The sequence below is a fragment of the Marmota monax genome, unplaced genomic scaffold (genome assembly GCF_021218885.2).
Source record: "Marmota monax isolate L192 unplaced genomic scaffold, Marmota_monax_Labrador192_F-V1.1 WCK01_AAM20220418_F8-fsc00108, whole genome shotgun sequence".
Taxonomy (NCBI): Eukaryota; Metazoa; Chordata; class Mammalia; order Rodentia; family Sciuridae; genus Marmota; species Marmota monax.
In genome coordinates this window covers 4457937-4479561 of record NW_026694593.1, presented here as the reverse complement: position 1 = coordinate 4479561, position 21625 = coordinate 4457937, and the positions used below count along the sequence as shown (strand labels likewise).

The 21625-nt window shown below is 41.3% G+C and overlaps 1 pseudogene; it reads left to right on the top strand.

Moving 5' to 3' along the window:
* The first annotated feature begins 5569 nt into the window (after positions 1–5569).
* LOC124077263 (ceroid-lipofuscinosis neuronal protein 5-like) lies at positions 5570–16468 on the top strand (annotated as a pseudogene).
* The last annotated feature ends 5157 nt before the right edge of the window (positions 16469–21625 follow it).

The following is a 21625-nucleotide window of genomic DNA, read 5'->3' as shown; positions in this document are numbered from 1 at the left end:
ACTAATAGTCAAAAAATTCACCTAAATTTAACCACAAATTCAGAAGATTCAGGATAAAAATAGATGGAAGAATAAATAATTATCTAAATACATTTGTGGGCAGGATAATGGACCCTAAAAGATGTCCACATCTCAGTGGCTGGAACTTGTGAATGTTACCTCACAGTGGCCAAAGAACTTGGCAGATGTGTTGATGTAAGGGCCTTGAGGTGGGGAGATCATCATCCTGGATTATCTGGGAGGGCCCAGCGGAACCATAAGAGTCCTTAAATGTGGAAAAATGGCAGAAGAGTCAGAGGAGAAATTATCACAGCAGCAGAGACTGACTGGGAGCCAAGTCAAGGGATTCAGGCTCCCTCTAAAGGCTGTGGAGGCTGGAAAGGCTCTTTGCCCTCAAGAGTCCTGCTGACACCTAGATTTCTGCCCCGGGACACCCCTTTTGAATGTCGGGCCTCAAGAACTGTAAAATAATAGATCTGTGTTGCTTTAAGCCACTGTATTTGTGGTAATTTGTTACAGCAGTAGTAGGAAACTAATACACACCCTTTTGGCTATTTCAAGCGAATGTGCCGTAGTCTTGTGAGAACTTATTAATCAGAATTGTCAACAAATCCTGGGATACTCCCTTTGTGTGTAGTTAGAGGCGTACCATTAACTATGGTACATATTCATTATGTTGTAACATAATTTCAAAAGAAATGGAAGACCAAATTTTTTAAAAATAAGAATAGTTATGAGTTACACAGCCTAATTATAAGAATTAAAGCCACACACTTTATGAAACAGAGCTGCAAACGGTTCTACACAGAGACACAAAAAAAGGGGTGATAAAGGCTACAGGAATCTGGTATTATTCCTAATGCATTTCTACATAAGTGGCAAGCTGTCGCAGTTGTCGGGAGACTGTGACCACATTTTAAAGCCCACTTCTTGTGTAAATTACCAGCCTAAAAATCCGGATGTAGGGAGCTAGGGTTGTAGCTCAGTGGCAGAGCACTGGCCTTCTAGTGTGTGTGAGGCCCTGGGTTCGATTGTCAGCACCACCTATAAATAAATAAAGATCCATCAACAACTAAAAACAAAATTTAAAAACTCAGATGTAAAATCTCTCAAAGCAATGGCTGGCATCTGAGAAATGATGTCTAATAAGCAAACATGTCTGATGTTGTGTTGCTTCATATTACATATCAAAAACTTTAGGCAGGATTATCTGAAACATATCTATGCGTACTGTGTGTGTGTGTGTGAGATGATACATTTTTTTCCCTGAATTAGATAACCAGAAAGCTGTACACCTGTTCTTTGTCGTTTTGCCTCCCCTGCTGGGTCTTCTCCGACCCCCTTGAACTTTTTGTTCTGAACTTTGGTGCCATCATTTTATACTGAAAGATATTACATGGAAGAGCCCTGGGAAACTTGTTTTTGTGGCTTTTTGTTCTGCTTGGGTCGAGTTCCACAACTAAACCCTCAAGGTCCCTGCAGGTGAACTGGGCTGGCACGAAATAATCACACAGAGACAGAGAAATACCATTATTTTGGGTCCTGTGGCAGCTCTTCGACCTTAGGGGTGTGCTTCAGGACTGGAAGGTGTGGTCATTCAGAGCGGCTCCTCACATATTCCCCCTTTCTTAATATTAAAAAAAAAAGGGCAACTGGAGAATTAAATCCTTAGTCACTGGATTCTTGGTCCCAGGTCATCATGATCTACTATTGAAACACAAGAAGAATTAGTAGAAAACAGATCATTTCAATAACACAATCAACTTGGAAGGTCCAGGTTATTATTATTACCCTCTCAAACCCTCATCAGAAGATTCTTAATCTTTTCCCAAGTTTATTGGAAAGCATTGTGTTTGGCCACAGTAGCATAGACATACTTAATTAGCACGGCATTTAGGCCTGTCCACAAGCCATTATTTATTACAGTGGCTTCTAGAACATTTTAACTTAGTTTCAATCCTTCCATCAATACTTGACTAAGAAGGATCTTGGAAGTCATTTAAGTCAAATTATTAAGAAAATCCATCTGTTGTAAGTTTTAAAACATAGCCACAAAGGCTGTATTGTAGAAGCAAGGAGTAGTAGTTAAGGTAGCCATTTCAAGGACCGTGAGACCAGGAGCTTGCCTGGGCCTGGTTAATTAATTGGCGTGCCTCTGTTTTGAAGCCTGAGTGTTAACTTCAGCATACCTCAGCGCTGAAATGTTAGCAGGCCACAACTAGGGATACAATAAGGTAAGTGGTATTCTTACAGGCCACAGGATATTCACCATCCTTTCCCTTAAATCTCACATTTAAGGAGTCTGTTAGATCTGTCAGTAATGTAAATATTCTGAAGGCCGAAGTCAAATATCCAACATCCTTGTGGGTGCTGGCTCACTGAAGACCCGGGTGTTACCAATAAACCTCCAGGGGGTCATGGCATCCTTGTCTGATCATCTTTGTCAACTCTGAGAGACCAGTCTAAAATATATCCCCATTTCTAGATATCTTGTGTTGCACTGGAAAGACATTTGCACAATCTACCCACCCAGGAAAGGTGCCGGTTTCTACTGTAGAATGATCAGGGCAGCAATACGTTGGTGGATAGCTTATGTAAATAACTGGCCTGCATAGGAAAAATCCATTTTAATGGTCTTTCTGAACTGTCCAGACATGGTCTTAATTACTAAAACACCAGCATAACTGGCTGGTTAAGTTTCCCATATGCTGTCTTTCTCTCAGAAGGTACTTCCAGACAGTCTGTTTACCATAGGACTGACATATAGGTGTAACTGACCGTCACACTCAGTACAATTGATCAAGTTTCACTGGTGGACTTTCCAGTCCACACTACAATGTACATTATAAATGGACCTGAGAAGTGGGTCCATAGAAGTCTCTTCATAATTTTTTACTTTCCTGATAAGCTCGGGAAGCTGCCCCCTGGTTGTAAACTCTGCAGCTGGAAATCTACCTTCCTGAGCCAGGTTTCTCGGTCATTATCATGATGGCAGGTTTAAACTCTCCTTTGAAATCTGACTTAATTTACTGAATCATGTTCGGTAGCAGTAAGACCCTCAGGATCACAGTTAAGAAATCTTTTGAAATATTTGTAAGATCTAGTGTGTGCCTGTGGGTTTTGTTTCCCCCCTTTTCTTTATCTAATGAAATTGAATAAAGGCTTGGTGTCAGCCATAGCATCATCCATTTAAGTTATAGATAATAGTACAAGTATTTAAATAATAAGAAGAAAAGATTTACCATCTTTGCTCCTGAATTTTGACAACAGTTATTTAAAGGGACCATGGCTAATATAGATTTGATTTAAGAAAAATTTTTTTAGTTGTATGTAACACAATACCTTTATTTATTTATTTATGTGGTGCTGAGGACAGAACCCAGTGCCTCACACATGTAAGGCAAGCGCTCTACCACTGAGCCACAACCCCAGCCCCTAGAAATTTAATTTTTATCAGACATATGATTTATTGACTTTAATAGAATTATCAAAAATAAATATAGTAAGTTATATATAAAATTTGTACCTTGAACCTAGTTCTAGATCAACTTAAACCATTAGTTTAATTTGGGATGAAGTGAGACAAAGTTTATAATTTAGGAGTGGTGGTCTTTACTAGGGGCATGAGAAAAATATAAACATCTATCTAAACTAGGAAGTACATGTGCTAAATAAGCCTAGAGATGTTTTGTTTTTTACCATTACTGAAGAATGAAATAGAGAAATGAATAGTCTTTTTGTCTACGAATCTATGAAAAACTGTTGCTATTATTATCAAACTTAGTAAATAGTGGGAGTTAGTATCTCAAATATCAATGGGTGAAGATAAGTCAACAGTATTGTTTTAGACAGTGATTTTTTTAGAATTTTATATGGCATTGAAATATCAGTAACCTGGAAGGTTATTTGATCTATGTCAAAACAATTTTGTGTATAAATAAATAGTTGTATGAGCATTCTTAATAACTTTATTTAATGTAGTAAAATTAGCTCTAATAATTATGTATAATTTATGACTTTACTAATTTCAAAAATATCAATGTATGTAGGGTATCATCTCATATTATTAAAATTGAGAAAAGGTCTATCATGTTAAAAATTCCTTACTGAGATTAACTCTCAGCTGTTGAGCTGATTTATTTATGGCTGTCTGTCTAATATTTTAGGGATACCTATTTCCAGAGTCATTTTTCTCAGCGATAAATTGTTAACAGGGGTTTGAAGTAAGCCCTGTTTTAATGTTTTGAGGCTTTCAAAATCTGTTTTTAACTTAAATGAGGTGTAAGATTTTTAACTAGGAAGCTTATTTTTCTTGGGGTAAGATTAGTATTTTAGTCTCTTTTTGTCTGCGTGTTTGGCTTTCTTTTTCTTCATCTGGGCTCCCTGTAACTATGGTGTAACATCTAAACTTGGCTAGGACTCTGTTAACCTTTGTCAGTCCCTTGGAATGTCTAGGGCGAACTGGATGATAAACTCATCTTTTGAAATGGGTGGCCCCCTGTAAGTATAAGGTGCTGTATTGTTTTTTTAAGTCTCTCTATGGAAATAGTAGAATTTTTCTAAATGCTTACTAAAATTATTTTTTAGGCATTCTGTTTATCTGTTGGATACCATTTTGTCCGGGAGAATTGTCCCTACTGCAGACAAACTGTCAGGTTTCTCCCTATTTTGTGTTGTAAAATGAGAAGATCTTTGTCTTTCTGATTACCTAATAGTTTGCAAGCTTGTTGAGCACTGTCTTTTGAGGGGTTTAGAATTCGAATCTAGTCTGTTGGATCTTATAAAGTCATTGATTGCTCCATTAGTATCCTTTTGGTTTCCAAGGTGAGTATAAGAGTCAACAGATACATAAAGCGAGTCCACGGGAATGTTCCAGGGGCAGAACATTCCCCAACTCCCTGCCCAGTTCTTGCATTTCATGGAAGAACTCAGTGTGCCCAGAAGACAAATATCTTTAGTGATTCAAACCAGCTCAGAAACCACCCCTTGGAATGCCCATCCCACCCACCCCTCTTTGAAATGGGGGCACCAGTGCTTGTGGCCATCTAATGTCATGAACTCTCAGAGGGGATGGGTTCTGAATTGTTTGGGAAGTTGGCCAGGTGGTACTCTACAGCAGACACATTGAGGGTGGCTGAAGAGCACCTGTGTCCTCCCCTGAGTGGGATGAGGGTAAGGAGAGCAGGTTCTGAGGCCTAGAAATACATCATGTGTCAGGATGGAGGACAGGGAGCACCGGGCCTGGCTAACCTTGCTCTGGCTGACCTGGACCCTGAACTGACTGTGAACTCAGGCAGCCCCTTCTGCCACCGCTGGCCAGTGCCCTATACATGCTTGTCCTTCCTCCTTGAACCAGATGGCCACTGTCAAGAAGGTACACTTTCTGCCCCACTAGCTCCCTGATCCCAACTATGAAGCACGAAGTTTTTTGATGACCAGCCCTCACGGTGGCATTTTAATGTGGAAACCTCCGGGGACATTTGAAAGTTATGATGCCTGATTGCCAAACTTCTGGTAAGAAACTACACAATGGAATGGCCGGAACTTTTCTCCATCATCTCCCACCTGAATGAATGCTCCTTTCTGGTGTCCTCAAGGAGCTGCCTGCTTTTTTGAGAATGGATGATGTCCATTGGACGGAAAATGGGACGTCAGTTCTAGTAGCACCCATATCAGAAGCACCGTGAACAAAATGGTGACAGGGAGAAACAGGACAGTGAAATGGGGATTTATTAGGAAACACGGGCTGTCCGAGTGCCGGCCCTGGAAAGGGGGCAGAGACGTGCTTTGAATCCTAGCAGTGTTCAAAATGTGTGTTAAAGACCTGGGAGAAGCTGGCTGAACTTGGGGCAAAGTTCAAGAAGATGGAAACCAACTATACAAAAACATTTCTTTTTCCTCTTCTTTTTTGTTAAATTTAACCTTTATTTATTTATGTGCTGCTAAGGATCAAACCCAGTGCCTCACCTGTGCTAGGCAAGAGCTCTACCACTGAGCTACAACCCCAGCCCACAAAATATTTCTTTACAGTGGAAAACCTACTTATTTGGGAAATGAAACATCTGTTTTGGGGCCAACAGGAAGCAAGACTCTTGCTTTAGCCATAAAGATTTTATTACCCCTTCAAAACACGTTGATCAAGGGGACTGGGATTGTGGCTCAACGGTTCAGTGCTTGCCTAGCATATGCAAGGCTCTGGGTTTGATCCTCAGCACCACATACAAATAAATAAATAAAATAAAAGTATTGTGTCCAAATACAACTAAAACAAACAAAAAACAACAACAAAAAAAGAAAGACATTGATAAAGAATTTATGTTGAGTCTATTGTAAATGTTTGATTCAGTGTTTATGTACAAACAGTTCTATTGTTTTATAATTTTGGATATTGGTTTTTACCTATGAAATTTCCTTTTATTAAAATCATATATGAAGAAATTGCTTTACCTTATAGGCAAAAATACTTCTCAGTTTGTAAAACTTTGATTCTACCATGCTTTTTTTTTTCTATCCAAGGAAAACACACCAGTAAGATGATGGAGTGAAGATCAGAGAAAACAACCTATTAAATATGAAAATGTACCAATTATATTATTCTATTTCCGCTAACACATGAGTACTTCTTGAGAGATTAGTATATTATCATTGAGCGCTCATAAAAAGCCTAATCACTAATAATTACTTATCTGACCCAGATGAGTAAACTGGGGCTTAGAGAGGTTAAGTCTGCTGACTAAATGGGATGCACTGTACAAAATTTTCAGCGCTACTCAAAGCATGGTCCTTGAACCAGCGCCTGTCCACCAAATGTTACCAGTTTGTGAGGGGACAAGTACAGATATTGACAGGAAGCCTTTAGAAACTCTTAAAGCAGTTTGTTGAATATTTTGTTTCTATCGAATCTTTTTTTTTTTTTTAAATCTGGGGTTTGTAAAAAAAAAAAGAAAGAAAAGCAATCTGTCACATGAAACGTGTGTAGGTGAGCACTGTGCAAAATTTCAAGAACTGCAAAAAAAAAAGTACTATGATTGTAAGTACTGTGCTACCATGAGCATGCTTGGAAAAACGGGGTGTGAGGGTAGTGCTTCTCACAGGGGAGCAGGGACAGACAAATGGTATGGCAGAGGTGGTCACTGCAGAAAGCAGGGGCTCCACTTTTAGGATTCTCACTCCAGAGAAGAAACTGTAGAAATTGCAACCACCTTCTGCATAGTGCCTCCGGCAAAGGGGGCGGGGGAGAATAAAGGACATGAGGTTATTGTAAGACTATTATTACATTCCCTGGGTTTCTGGTATCACAGGGATGTGGAGCTCCTAACAACCTTTCTCTTTGGAAAGAGGTCATCTCAGCTACCACTTACTGAGGAGCTACCAGGAACTAGACTTGAATGAGGCACTTTATATCCATAATATGATGCTTACTTCTCACAGGTCGGTTTGGACACCTCCATTCTTAAAGGCGAGGAATTGGCTCCAAGAGGTTAATTAACTTTTTCAAGATCACAGAGTCAGTGAGTTATGGAATAGGAATTAAAACCCGGGTCTCTTTGTCAGGGCTCATACATTTTAAACTAAATCACAGTAAACTACTCTACCAGTCTTTTAAAAACGATGGAGAAATCTCTTATTTTATATACATTGGGAATACATGATCTCAATATCATTCCCAGAAACAACTGTTGAAACCTACTCCGCTGTGCCGCAGTCTGGCTGGGCACAATCAGGAGCCACTTGTCAAAAGAAACTAACTTTATTTTTAGAACCACACACAACAAACAAAATAGTCTCTCAGGAAAAACCCTCAGAGCCTCAACTGCCACCACCGGCTTTCCACAAGCCTCTCTCTCCCACACAAGCTTCTCCCCACCTCCCACAATCCTCCTGCTCTTGAGGCCGATTGGCTGGGTCACGTGGGCGGAGCCAAAAAAGTCCCCCAATGAGCAGCTCCGTGGTCTGAAAGGGCAGGGAAACAGTCCAATGAGCATCACCGCAGAGGAGCCAATCAGCTAGATGTTGCTGGGGCCGAGGAGCCAATCAGCTAGATGTTGCTGGGGCTGCTGTGAGCCAATCATCAGCCGGCAGCTGGAAGTTTGCTGGCAGCTGGAAGTTTGCTGGGGCCCCTCAGGCTGTGGCTCTCAACATCTCCCCCTCTCTGTTTAAACAACAAGCATGTGGCTTAGGGACCGTGCCTGTTAGGCAGTCCAATTCAACATATGGTCCTTACCCGTCATCGGATGAACTGACCTCTAGGCGTCAGCCTCCTGTCTTAGGTTGGTACCACTGCAATTGGATCATACCCGTCACTGACTACCGGTCCAGCATACAGCCATACTTGTGGATAGGCCTTTGCACCTGTGGGGGGGTGAGGTTCTTTGCCTCACCTCTGTTGGCCCCCAAATTTTAGACCATCACTAGTAGAGGAGGATGCAAAATGCCATGACATTAAGCCAATTGAGGGCTCCTTTGAAAAATTGTACCACCGGTGACATCATCAGCAAAAATACCCCAACACTACCATAAGTCGCTGCACCAACAGATAGTTCACAATGCATACAGGTGAGCTCACAATGTGTCCAGGCAAGTTCTGCAAGCAGTTCAGTGATGGCTATTGTAGAAGCTGTAGATTGGTTTTATCTTTGACTTCACCAGCACTGGGATGAAAATAGGAATTCTGGCAATAATGGCTAAAGAAAAAATTATGTAACATTCCAGAAGGCACTAAAAGAAAACAATTTTCTTAACAATTTACATTATCTTTAAGAGAATTATTAAATATAATGAAAAGGAAAGGTAAAAGTAAACAAACAGATCTGTTAACCTTCTTTTTTGTTTACATATTAAAACAATCCTCAACAGTTGTTTACCCAATTTAAATTAAACCATATAAATCACGTGAAAAAAAAATATTTGGATCCATTTTATCATGAGCGCTCATCATATATGATATATGGACATACGTACATTCAAACATATAACACAAAACACAAGTGTGCACACATAATATAATACATACAACACATAACATTATAGTAAAGGCCTTATAACTTTTTACAGGTGAAATCTCCATTGCAATGTTTAAAAACTCTATAGTCAAAAAATAGAACTGATCAGCAAAACATTAACCTAGGTCTGTATGAGCTCAAAAAACAAAATAGAACTTCATGATATGGCAAAGGGCAATAATAAAATAGATATTGAAAAAAGCATCCTGGTTCTGTTGCAGATGTAAGAATAGCCAAACTGGAGTTTTGGATATCAGTTGTTATGGATTTGAGCCAAATCATCTTCTTTTTGGTCTGTAGAAATCGCTTTAGTTAATCTTTCTGGAATCCAAATCGGCTGCTGTTCTCCCTGTGGAAACACATAAACAGACCCCCGACTCCAGACAATCACTGGGTCAGGACCTTGGTTAATCTCTCTGGAATCCAAATCGGCTGCTGTTCTCCCTGTGGAAACACACAAACAGACCCCCGACTCCAGACAATTACTGGGTCAGGACCTTTCCATTGTCCTGTTAGAATATCCTTCCAAAGTACCTTGGGCTTATGTACATTTTTTGGACACATATGCCTTTCCGCAGCACTAAGTCCTGATGAATCCAAATTTAAAAAGTTTAGAGTAAAAAGGGTTATTTTAAGTTTATCTTTGGGGAATATATACCCCTTCCCAATTCCTTCTTTTTGCTTTAATAAGTACATTTTAATAGTTTGATGAGCTCTTTCAACTATGCCTTGTCCCTGTGGATTGTATGGGATTCCTGTTATATGAGTAATGCCAAATGTTGAGCAAAATTGTTTAAAAGAGGTAGAAGTATAACCAGGGGCATTATCTGTTTTTAACTGTTTTGGAACACCCACAGTGGCAAAATTTTGTAAGCAATGAGCTATAACATCTTTAGTTTTTTCTCCGGCATGAAGGGAGCCCATCAAAAATCCAGAAGAAGTATCAACTGTAACATGCAAATATTTTAATTTTCCAAATTCTGGCAAGTGTGTGACGTCCATCTGCCAAATATGGTTAGGTATCAATCCTTTAGGATTGACTCCAAGATTAACTTGTGGTAAAAAGGTCACACAATTTTGACATTGTTTTATTATTTGTCTAGCTTGTTCCTTAGTTATTTTAAAGTGCTTTTGTAAAGTATTAGCATTGACATGGAACTTTTTATGAAAATTTATAGCTTCTTCTAGTGTAGAGAAAATATGTATGTCATGTGTAGTTTTATCTGCTAAATCATTGCCCAAACTAAGGGCTCCAGGCAATCCTGTATGTGCCCTGATATGTCCTATAAAGAATGGATCTTTTCTGTCCCAGATTAGACTTTGTATAGTGGAAAGCAAAGAGAAAACAGTAGAAGAAGGGGAAATCCTACCAGCATCTTCAAGAGATACTATAGCATTAACTACATACTGACTATCAGAAAATAAATTAAATACAGAATCTTTAAACATCACAAAAGCTTGTAAAACTGCATTAAGCTCTACCTTTTGAGCTGATTGTTTGGGTACTAAAAATGTAAAAGTTTGATCAGGGGTAACTACTGCTGCTGTACCATTATTTGACCCATCAGTGAATATATTTGGAGCATTCATGATAGGTGTTTTTCTTGTCATTTTTGGAAAAATTACAGGATGCAATGACCAAAAAGACAATAAAGGATTAGATGGTAAGTGGTTATCAAATGAAACATTAGATTTGCACATGATTATTGCCCAAGTATTTAACTCATTAGCTAACTCATCAATTTGATTCATAGTATATGGAGTAATAATTTTATTGGGAGAAATTCCAAACACTCCCTTTGCTGCTTTTATTCCTTTGAGTATTAATTGTCCTACAGCCTCAGGATACCTAGTAAGAATAGTGTTAGGAGAATAAGATAAATGTATCCATAATAATGGACCTTCTTGCCAAAATACTCCTGTAGGAATATTTTTTGTTGGTAGTACAATAAATAATAAAGGCAAACTTATATCAATTCTATCCAAATGCATATTTTCCATATATGTTTCAATGATTTTTAATGCCTTTCTTGCTTCAGGCGTTAACATTCGGGGTGAATTTGGATCTGATGGACCTTTTAGGATATCAAATAAAGGTCCCAACTCTCCTGTTGGTATACCTAAATAAGGCCTTATCCAATTTATGTCTCCTAATAACTTTTGAAAGTCATTAAGTGATTTGAGTTGATCTACTCGTATTTGAATTTTTGGTGGACGGACCATGGTTGAGGATAATAGAACTCCTAAATAATTAATTGGAAAATTTAATTGTACTTTATCTATTGCTATCTCTAGATTATAATTTTTTAATAAGTTTGTAAGTGTGGCATAACATTCTAGCAACGTGTTTTTATCTTTGTGTGCTAATAATACATCATCCATATAGTGAAATATTTGTAGTTCAGGATTTTGATTTCTAAGTGGCTGGATTACTTTGTTAACATAAATTTGACACATAGTTGGGCTGTTAGCCATCCCTTGAGGGAGTACTTTCCATTCATATCTCTGATCAGGACCTTCATGATTCAGTGCAGGGATAGTAAATGCAAAACGTGGACTATCCTCAGGATGAATTGGAATTGAAAAAAAACAATCTTTAATATCTATAACTAAAACATACCAGGTTTTTGGCAAAGCAGACAACTGAGGAATCCCTGATTGAGCAGGTCCCATAATAACCATCTCATTATTAATGGCTCTTAAATCTTGCAATAATCTCCATTTACCAGATTTCTTTTTGATGACAAAAATGGGAGTATTATGGGGAGATACAGAAGGTTGTATATGTCCTTCTGCTAATTGTTGTTTGACCAGGTCATGGGCTGCTTGTATCTTTTCTTTAGTCAGGGGCCACTGAGGAACCCATACTGGTCTTTCTGATTTCCAAGTAATTTTTATTGTCTCAGTGGCCCTTTCTGAAAATCCAACCCATGTCTGTCTCTCCCTTGATCTATTTGTATTGGTGCTGCTATACCTTGTTCTTGTTTTTCTAATCTTTTTCCTTTCCTAAAACCTTGTTTAGTCATAATAGTGGGTGCATTTTGGTTGATGTTATTTGTTAATGTCAAACCTAATTGATCTAGGACATCTCGTCCCCATAAATTTACGGGAAGATGATCCAATACATATGGCTGTATAGTTCCTTCACATCCTTCAGGATCCTTCCAATCTAATACCATTGCACTTCTATGGGGATTAGTTGCCACTCCTAGGCCTCGAAGCGTTTGAGTGGCTTGTTGTAATGGCCAATGTTTTGGCCATTCTTGACGAGAGATGATGCTAAGGTCTGCACCTGTATCCAGTAGCCCATTAAATTCATGTCCTTGAATATTTAGTTTTAGCATGGGGCGAGAATCTAAATTTAAAGAAAGCATAGCCCAATCTACACCTGTGGAGCCTAATCCCTTGGAACCTCTTTCTACAGTACGACTGGAAAATTTATCATGTAGGCTGGGTATTATTAGTAACTGTGCTATTCTATCTCCTGGTGAAATTACTGATATACCCTTTGGAGAACTGGCTATAATTTTTATTTCACCTTCATAATCGGGATCAATTACCCCAGGACTTATCATAAGTCCTTTTAGAGTAGAAGAGCTGCGTCCCAATAATAAGCCTACTGTTCCTTTGGGAAGAGGTCCTTTCACCCCTGTGGGAATGATTTGAACTCCCATCTCTGGAGTTAGTACTGCTCTGGCGGAGGCGCAGATGTCCAACCCTGCGCTCCCTCTGGTTTGTCTGATGAGGGATCTGATGGACAATGTGTCCTGGGCACTACCCTGATGGGGTTGCTGGGTTCCTCCAGTGCTCCGTATATTTGTGGTTTTGGGCCCCGGAGCATTGGGCCCCCCTGTCCGTTTTTTGGCAATGGAGCCCGATGCCTTTCTCCACGATATCGTGGATAAACACCTGGTCCTTGTTCGTTTTTTGATAATGGAGTACCCTGTATGGTGGTTTGAGAACGGCATTCATTAGCCCAATGTCTCCCTCTACGGCATCGTGGGCAAATACCTGGTATTCTACTCCTTTGATACCTAGTTTTGTTAAACCCTCCTCCAATGGGGCAATTCCTTTTAAAATGTCCTGTTTGTTCACAATTGTAGCATGTTCTTGGCCTGGCATCTAAAGCCTGTTTTACTGCAGCTGCCACAATTTGCCCTTGTTCATTAATGTCTCTGGCATCTAAAGCCTGTTTTACTGCAGCTGCCACGACTTGCTCTTGTTCATTAATGTCTCTACATAATTTAATATATGTGTTTAAATCTTCATGTTTCCATGGTCTAATGATATCTCTGCACCAACGATTTGCTTGCTCATAAGCCAGGTGTTTTAGTAATGGCATTGCTTGTTCTGTATTCCCAAAAACTCTGGTAGCTGTTTGAATAAGCCTATCTACAAATTCAGCATAAGGTTCATTAGCTCCTTGTATTACCTTAGATAATTGACCTTGTAAACCTCCATGTCCTTGTAAAGTCTTCCATGCCTTAATTGCATCTGCAGCAATTTGTGCGTATACGCCAGGATCATATGCAATTTGTTGCTGCTGATCCTCATAAGGTCCCTTTCCTAACAACATATCTAGATTTCTCTGAGGATAACCAGCTGCTGCATTTCGCCTAGCCGTCTCCTTGCAAAATTCCTCATTGGCAACCTTCCATAACAGGTATTGTCCTCCATTTAGCACAGCTTTACACATATTAGCCCAATCTGCTGGCGTCATGTTCAAGTTGTTAATGGATTCGACCAAGCTTACAGTGAAGGGTGCTTGAGGACCATAGGTTGTTACAGCCTCTTTTAGCTGCTTCACTGTTTTGAAATTTAAAACTTGGTAAAATCGCTGCCCTCCTGCCTCAAATACAGGGCATGTTAATATTTGAGACCTTGTCTCAGGATCCCAGAGTTTTTGGGAATACAGAACAAGCAATGCCATTACTAAAACACCTGGCTTATGAGCAAGCAAATCGTTGGTGCAGAGATATCATTAGACCATGGAAACATGAAGATTTAAACACATATATTAAATTATGTAGAGACATTAATGAACAAGAGCAAGTCGTGGCAGCTGCACCGCTGTCATTGTTGAACCTGTTTTTATGGATGTCAAACATGGTGTGGTAAGATGCATTTTTAAAAAGGAAGGAAGGAAGAAAAGAAAGAAGGAAAGAGGGAGAGAGCGATGGAAAGGGGATGCAGTTCAATTTTCCTAGCTTGTGTGAGGTCCCCTGGATTCAATCCCAAATACCAGAAAAGAAAAAAAAAGTGTCCCGAAGACCTGCAGGGGGCAGCAGAGGCCCACTGACCCTCATTTCATCTTTAGCACAGTGCAGAAAAGGGCCAAAGGACACTTTAGTTTAGCTCCCCCCCCTCCTCCTCTTCCTCTTCCTCTTCCTCGTCCTCGTCCTTCTCCTCCTCCTCCTTCTCTAGGGATTGAACCTAGGGGTGTTTAAACCCCAAGCCACATCACCAGCCCATTTCTATTTTTTATTTTGAGACAGGGTCTCACTAAGTTGCTGAGGCTGGCCTTGAACTTGTGATCCTCCTGCCTCAGACTCCCAAGCCACTGAGATTACAGGTATGCACCACCACACCCAGCTTTAATTTAGTTTCTTTATTCCTTAAAATTTACTCTTCTTCCTGGTTTTCCCCTTAAGATAATCTCCCTCATTTTTAAGCACTCCAAATTTGTCTTCAAATGAACTCATTGAGATTGTCTCTAAAGGCAGGCACGGGGTGTACACCTGTAGTCCCTGCAATTTGAGAGGCTGAGGTGAGAGAATCACCTGAGCCCAGGAGTTCGAGGTAGCCTGGGCAATGCAGTGAGACCCCTTCTCAAACAAAACAAAACACACTTTTCTCTATGCACGTGAGTTAGATGTAATGGAACAGCTGCTCTGATATTGTGAAATATGTCATTATTGCCAAGAGAAGAGAATGCTGGTAGGTACCCACTGATTTGGGGGCCGGGCAGAGGAAGCATTAAATTAAAATGAAATGAAATTAAAAGTAATGACAGTACTGAAATCTTATTTTGGGGAAAAAAGGAAAGTTTAACACAGATGCTCTGGATGGAGGTAAATTGAGATTGTGATTTCTTTTGCTGTTTTAGAAATTTTTTTTTAGTAATTCAATTTCCCAAAACTTTTTCTTGCAATCCAAAAAATTCATGAACTCATGTGGCCTTGCATGCACACATGTAGTGAGCATTCCTTTTTATTTTGAGTCATGGACTCAGCCTGTTAAAGCTGAATGAGACCCCAGACAGCACCTGGTCAACCTTCTGTCTTCTGGAGTGGGAGTCTCGAGGTTGAGACAAAGGACAATGTTGTTCCTTGATGCCAGAGGTCCCGGCCCCGGGCCTGGTCAGGGGTAGGTGCTTTGTAAATATTTGCTACCAGAATGAGAAAACTTGAGGCCCAGAGAGAAGACTGACCCTTAGAAATTTACAGAGCAATTGAGTTGAGAAGCTGGTTCTAGGCGCAGGACTCCTGAGCCTCGGCCACTAGTCTGGCTTGTCCACTTTGTGTCCCTGAAGCACCAGCTCCACTCTTCCGCTACCTGTTTGCTGAAACCCAGCTTCAGGCAGTGTGCGTGTGCGTGTGCGTGTGCGTGTGTGTGTGTGTGTGTGTTTCTGAGTTCTGCATTTTTCATTAAAAGATATTTCATACACAGTGTATGTTTTCAGATATATTGGCTCTACTGCAGCTGTAACAGATGACTACAAATCTAGCAGTTTAAACAACGGAAATGTATGATCATGTTCCAGTTTTGTGTGGTGCATCACCCATGAAGCTACTTGAGTGGTCTTTTACTCTGTAATGAGCCATGGGGGACTCAGGTCTCCACCTGGGTTCAAACCCTCATTCCCGTGTGTAGACTGTCCTCTCTCTACCAATGGGACAGCTCTCAGAATTGGGCGTGACCCATTGGCCTTGGACAGCCCACCTCCTGCTTTATTTGGCAAAGAACATCCTGTAGAAAACCTTCAAGTTCCCTTGTATAAGTAAACCAAATGCGGGCTAGCTGGCGCTCTCTCTTTCCAGTGTGGAATTGGACCCCTAGGGCCGTCCAGCCATCCCGCTCCCCTTTCCAAAATTACTTCCGTGTGGTTGGTCGTTTCATCGCCTTTTTTCTCAGCTTTATTTTGCAGCCAGTTCACTCCACGCAGAGGAACTCCCACTCAACCGGCTGCCGGGACGAGGCCGGGGTCTTGTGTGTTAGGTGTCCAAACTGGGTTTCAGGGGCCTGCACGGCAGAGCTGTGTTCCTTTCTGGAAGGCCCACAGGAGAATTTGTTTCTGTGCTCTTTCCAGTTTCGAGAGACCACCCCCACACACTCCTTAGCTGGTGACTCTTTACCCATTTTCAGAACCAGCAGTCATGCATCTCTCTGTGCCTTACTTTCATAACTACTTCTTCCTCTGTTCCCTCTCTCCTGCCCCCCTCTTCCACTTTCAGGGACTCTTGTGACTATGTTGGGCACACCTGCATAATTCCTGCTATAAGGTTGGATGATGAGCCACCTTGATTCCATTGGCACCCTTAATTTCCTTTTGTCATGTAAGTTAACTTATTGTATTTGTAGGTTCTGGGACTTAAGACATGGACATCTTTGAAGGGATGCATTATTTTACTCCCACATCAAGTGCCAACATAGTTTAATTTTAACATCTGTTATAGTTATAACTAGTTATGATTAAAGAATTCAGTTGTTTTCACAGTCTGGCAGTTAATGAATTCCATTTAAAATGTGGCCTTTGTATGTGTTTCCATCACTTAGGCTCAACATCCCCTCTCATAGAAAACACTCTTTTTACTAGGGGGAATTGAACCCAGTAAAACATATATAGTAAATAAAGAAAACATATATAGTAAATAAAGAAATTGGAATTCAAACCTAAGCAGTGCTTAACACTACGTCACATGTCCAGGCCTTTTTATTTGTTTATTTTTTAAATTTTGAGACAAGGTCTCAATAAGTTGCATAGGGCCTTGTTAAATTGCTGAGGCTGGCCTCAAACCTGCCACCATCTTCCCTAAGGAGGAGGATCACTGGGATTACAGGGGTGCACCACCGTGCCCACATTATTGTGAATACTTTGTAATTCTCCCTTTGGTCTCTTGAACCAAAATTCACAGATAATGTTACATCTGCATGCATAACTAAGAAAATCAACTGTCATGTGTGGAAAAACAAAAGGGAAATTTTACAATAAAATGCTACAGATACACTTTCAGGTAATTGCTCAAGCATTAATCCCTCCTTAGAAGACATAATGGCAGCCACACGCCTGTAATCCCAGCAGCTTGGGAGGCTGACGCAGGAGGATCACGAGTTCAAAGCCAGCCTCAGCAACAGTGAGGCGCTAAGCAACTCAGTGAGACCCTGTCTCTAATAAAATACAAAATAGGGCTGGGGATGTGGCTCAGTGGTCGGGTGCCCCAAAGTCCAATCCCTGGCACACGGCCCCCACTGCTCCCCCTAAAAAAAAAAAAAAAGGAAGAAGACATAATGAATGACAGAGTAAGAATTTTGCAAGTCACACAGACCACTGTCATGGCAGCAGCCACAGATACTGGCGGCTGATGTAGCTGAGTTATGCTGGTGACTCAAATTTGTTGTCAGTCATCTAATTTCAGTGTGAACAACTTTTGGGAACATTCCAAACAATGTGAAGTTTAATTTTACCTGATCTTGATTTACACCATAGTTGCATTCCTGGAAAATGCAGTAATATTTTAAAGCTGTGCAAAAGTGCTTTGCGGCCTGGGGAGATGACTTCACGGTAGAGTGATTGCCTAGCATGCAGAGGCCCTGGGTTCAGTCACCAGCACTGAAAAAATCCTTGGGCTTAGATGCAAAATGGAATTCAGCTCCCGGTTCAGATAATGATTAACAGTGCTTTTACCATTTTGCTTTCATGAAGCCTAGGAGGATACATAAGGGACATGGGCCAATCCACCCTTGCATTGACACACGATCACAGAACATCTAGTGTGTAACCCTAACCTTACCATGAAATGCTGGCAGTGCCTGCAAATCACTGTGACAGTTTAAAATGCACACTTGTAAATTTCCCAGACTCTTTCTGGAAGTGACCTCACTCCTACTGAGAATCCCTGATTGATGAGGTCAGCATGTTTTGCTTACCTGGGATTTTCACTGGGAGAAAGGAGAAAAATAGACTTGACATTTGTTGAGTACTAATAAAATGTCATACACTATTTTAAACATTTCATCAGTGTAAACTCATGTAATCTTTACAACAACCTGACAATGTAGGGTCTATTATCCCCGATTGGGAATGAAGCTTCACGAGGCATCCAGTCGCTCTGCCCATCTCCCAGCTCCCAGCTCCCTGCCCCCCCCCCACACTCCTGCTATTTCTTCCTCTCTGGCTCCCTGGAACAAATGGTGGCATCATTGCTGCTGCAGATCCGTGAGTGACTATGTTAATGATGGTGAAAATGAGTCAGGGGCCATTCATTGGAAAGATCATGTGTGTGTATTGTATTTTCATGACTGATGTAGTAACTTGGTTACAGTTGCTTGGAAACTATACACTGTTCTAAGTGATTTTGTAAAATTTGAAACTGGCCCTGGCAAATGCCCGTAGGGATTTCCTCAGCCCTTTCACAGCCTCTAGTTCTTGCTACTGCAGTGGGAAACAGAAATCTAGCAGTGCCCTCGGTTACCTCTCCCTCACTCTTCCCAGTGTTTGACATCCACACATAATGACCCTCTGGTCGAAATTTTCAAGTAAGGAGTTTGAATCTGAGGCACAGAATTGCTTCACAGTGACTTTTAAAATTACTGTTTTTAAATATTCATTGGCAGAACTCCAACATTATTGTCCTTCACTAGAAGAGAACAAAATGAATTTCATATTTTGAGTGGAAGATATCTGACCACACTGAATTTGAATGCATTAGTATTCCTATTTTTTTATTTTTATTTTTGTGGTTCTGGGGCTTGAACCCAGGGATGCTCTACTTGTGAGCTGTGGCCCTAATCCATTTTATGTTTTGTTTTGAGACAGGGTCTCCCTTACTTGCTGAGGCTGTCCTTGAATTTGTGATCTGCCTGGGGTTAGAGGTGTGCACCATGGTGTCTGGCAGCACCCCTAGTCTGAGAGGTGGGTGTCTTAGTGTGTTTTCTGTTGCTCTGACAAAATAGCTGAGACTGGGTAATTTATAAAAAGTAAACGTCTATTTGGCATACCGTTTTGGAGGCCGGGAAGTCCAAGAACGTGGTGCCAGCACCTGGTGAGGGCCGTCTTGTTACATCATACTTGGTAGAGGGCATCTCACGGTGGGACAGAGCAAGCTGTGTCAGCTCCTCCTCCTCCTCCTCTAGGGAAGTACCAGTCCCATCAGGAGGGCTCCATCAGGGGGCCTTCATACTAATGACCTCATCTAATCCCAGTGACCTCCAAAGGCCCCGCCTCCAAATACCATCAACATGAGTCTGAGGGGCTGGGGATGTAGCTCAGAGGTAAAGCACTGCCTGGAATGCATGAGTCCTTGAGTTCAATCCCCAGAACCACAATAAACAAATAAGTGCCATCAACCAGGAAGTTTAAAAAACAAAAACATGAATTTGAGGTTTAAACTCCAACATAGGTCTTGGAGGGGCATTCAAAGCATCAGAGTGGACTCAAAGGAATCCCAGCCAATGTCGCCCCTTGAGCGCAGGGCTGCCCCAGGACAAATCGCTGCTGTGTACTTGCTGTGTGACTTGGAAACTACCCAAACTCTTCAAGACTCAGTTTTCTTACCTGTACATGGAGATCATACTTGTTCCTAAATCAAGTGCTCAATATTGTGAGTGCTCCAGTCACCCAGCCTGTGTAGGTCGGAAGTCAGTGTGCAGGAATACTCTTAGTGTGTAGGGGTGTGAATTAGTGGCCTCTGCATGCTGGGCCCTTCATGTAGCCCTTTAAAAACATTTTAGTAATTTGTCGATCTTAAAAGTTGAATTTCATTTACAACCTGAATTCCTGGCTTTCAAAAGAATGGAAAGAATGGAAAGAAAGCTGGGGCTCGGGCTGGGGCTGAGCTCAGTGGTGAAGCACTCGCCTGGCCCGCGTGAGGCCCTGGGTTTGCTCCTCAGCACCACATAAAAATAAATAAATAAAATAAAGGTACTTTGTCCACTGAGAGAGAGAGAGAGAGAGAGAGAGGAAAGCTTTGAAAATCCCCTGCCCTCTTTCCTACATGGCAGCCATAGACTGAAGTTTAGTAGAGGTTGTCTCCAAGGACTCTGTTCCAGGGCTTGGGACTTGCCAGCTCAAAGGCACGTGAGTTGGCTGCTGCCTGTGGCACGTGGGACACCTTCCACGAGACCTGCGCGTGCTGACAGCAATGGCCAACTGTGTCAGGCCGTCTCACCAGGAGCTGGGGAAGCAGGACACAATGACTGGAGATTACTGACCACATCATCCGAAGTTCTTAACTGAACTTGAGTGTCAGCAGCTCTGACCACAGACCTTCTGAGCTAGTGGAGGAGAATGAATCTGCATGACTGCCCCATGGAAGTTCAAAAGGAAGTTCTTGATCTGGCTAGATAACATTCTACGGCTTATCTTTTGAAAAGTCTGTGTCAAAGCACTACAAGGTGCTTTCCTTGAGAGAAGGGAGGAATGAGAACATATAAAATAATAATCTCAAAGCATTAATGTAGATCCTTGATACAATTGAACCCTCCTGCCACTGAGCGGGGAATGAGAGAAGGGGCAGTAACCAAGTAAGGGGGACTCCGCTCCTGCTTTCACAAAGACCTCGCCAAGTGGACATGCAATACAAATAGAATAGTATTTTTTGTTACTTGGGAGGCTGAGGCTGTAGGATCATAAGTTCAAGGCTAGCCCCAGCAATTTAGTGAGACCCTGTCCCCAAACAAAATATAAAATGGGCTTGGATGTTGCTTAATGGTCAAGCACCCCTGGATTTAATACTGGTGACAGCAAAAGAAAATTTTTAAAAAGAAAGTGTGTTACTGCAAACGAAGCTGTGCGTTGATAAATACTCCTGCTCGACTCCCTCACCCCAGACTGGGACTTCTGGGCTCTCTTGTTTAGGAATTCCCAAAGGACTGTGGCAGTTGATGGCAGCCTGCACCCTTCTCTCTGAAGGGAGGTGTGGATTAAAACAGCAGGGTTAGCTGGGCACGGTGGTGCACCCCTGTAATCCCAGCAGCTCGGGGAGGCTGGGGCAGGAGAATCCAAAATTCAAAGCCAGCCTCAGCAATTTATCAAGACCATGAGCAACTTAGCAAGACCCTGTCTCAGAATGAAAAATAAAAAGGGTTGGGGATGTGGCTCAGGGGGTAAGTCCCCCTGGGTTCAATAAATAAGTAAATTAATAATGAGGATATGAAACAGGGTTTTGGTCTCATTCCACAGAGGTGGCCGTCCCGCATTAGTGGATTCCTAGCAAACACGGTGGTATCATGACTTTTCTGAAATCCATCTAACTCCCCTTCTTGAACAGGACCTACGTGCGTGGTTGAGACTGTGATCAGAATTATTTTTAAAAAGTGATTGTGCTGGCTTTCACCCTGTTAAAGCTCCAACATTCTGGTGAGGCCCTGTTGACAGAACTGCTTTAAAAAATCCGAACATGAGT